The following is a 1,917-nucleotide window of genomic DNA, read 5'->3' as shown; positions in this document are numbered from 1 at the left end:
AAAAAAAAAAAAAAAAAAAAAAAAAAAAAACAAAAAAAAACCAAAAAACAAAAACAAAAAAACAAAACAAAAAAACCCCACAAAAAGCATAGAGAAGCTGAATGTAGGATCCCCACAGTTACAGCAGGGATCCAGTGTCTTCTTCCTCTGTCTGCCCAGGAACTCCAGCCTTGTTATTTCCCTGCCTTGGCAATTTTAGGATTATGGAATGGTAGTAAAAGGAGTAGGTGGTACAGTGCTTTGGGCCATGTGTGTACATGCATGCGTGCTACAAGGTGCCATCCCAGCTGGGCAGTTCTCTGAAGCTCTGCGTTGTCAGCATGTTGTGGTGGGAAAGGGCTGGCACAAAAGTGGTTTAAACAAAGAGGGCATTGATTGAGTTCTAAGTGGACAGCGGCATGATATTCTTTCTTGTTCTTTTTACTTCTGTGTGGTGCTGGGAATTGAATCCAGGGTCCAGAACATGGTGAGCATATGAGTTACATCTGCAGCCCTCTCGAGTGCCTTTTATTCCAAGGAAACCTTAATAGGTCTTCCGACCTAAAATCAGACCTGTTTCCCAACCCTTGCTTCCTCTTGATGGCCTGTATTTCATTGGTTTTATTCTTTTTTCTTTAACTTATATGTTATATCTGTAGTTAAATGTTATATGTTATATCTGTATGTTAAATCTGTTATATTCTTTTATTTCTTCTTTTTGGCCCCCTGTTGGAGTGGAAGTGTCTTTGTAATGGGAATGTTTGATAACTTTTTTAAAATTAATTTGTGAAATGAAAATATAATATTATTTCCCTCTTTCTTTTTCTCCCTTCCAGCCCCTCCCATGTCCTCTCTGTGCTTCCTCTCAAATTCATGGCCTCATTTTCTTTGAGACATATATATATATATATATATATATATATATATATATGTGTGTGTGTGTGTGTGTGTGTGTGTGTGTGTGTACATGTGTATCATATAACTATATGAATATAACCCGTTCAGTCCATTTAATGTCATCTATGTATATGATTTCAGAGCTGAACATTTGGTACTGAATAGCCAATTAGGGGTTCATCCCTGGGGAAGACTTTCTTTCTCCCGCTCCCAGCATTCCTTGGTTGCCCATAGTTCTCTGTCTATGGGTCAGGATATTTGATATCTTGAACATTGGATGATATACTTTGATATCTGTAAAATTAATGGATGTTGGTCTCAGTATCCCCCTTTGATCCTTCCTTTATTCCTTAAGATTTCAAAACTGTATAAAGAGGGCTGTTAGGATGGCTTGGCTGGTAAAGGTGCCTGCTTTATAGCTTGATGATCTGAGTTCGTTCCTCAGGACCCCTATGGTGGAAGGATAGAACCAGTTCCTGCAAGTTGTCCTCAGTCCACATGCTCTGTGTGGGCCACATGAACATACATATATATACAGAATAAGTAAATGACATATCATATATATAATAGATAAAAATCATTATTTCTAAAATAATTTATTTTAACTTTAGTATAAAAATTGTTCCTCTTTCTTTAGACATCACTCGTACTTCGAAGACTGTCTCTCATGACAGACAGTCCAAGTTGGTAATTTTCCAGGAAGGAGTCTTTTTTTTTTAAATAATTGAATTTAAAATAGCTATTGTACTTCGAGCTATTGCTTAATCATTGTCAGCTATAATTTTCTTAACACATTCTTTACTCCCAGAGACAGTTTTCATTTAAGTAGAATTGTACATTTGAGTAGTGCCTTGCCAGTTATGTGCATAGTATTTCAAGCAACTGTGAGGCAGGGAAGGCAGCAACTAGAAGCATTCATTGCCTTCTCCTTGTCTTCAGAGATGAACGTGAGGCCTCGGAGACGCAGAGTGACCTCTCCTCTCATACAGCTCATTACCGACAGAGCCAGGGCTACAGTCCTACCGACAGAGCCAGGGCTAC

This window comes from Grammomys surdaster, unplaced genomic scaffold (genome assembly GCF_004785775.1).
Source record: "Grammomys surdaster isolate TR1022 unplaced genomic scaffold, NIH_TR_1.0 126048, whole genome shotgun sequence".
Taxonomy (NCBI): domain Eukaryota; kingdom Metazoa; phylum Chordata; class Mammalia; order Rodentia; family Muridae; genus Grammomys; species Grammomys surdaster.
Note: the sequence above shows the minus strand (reverse complement) of the source record.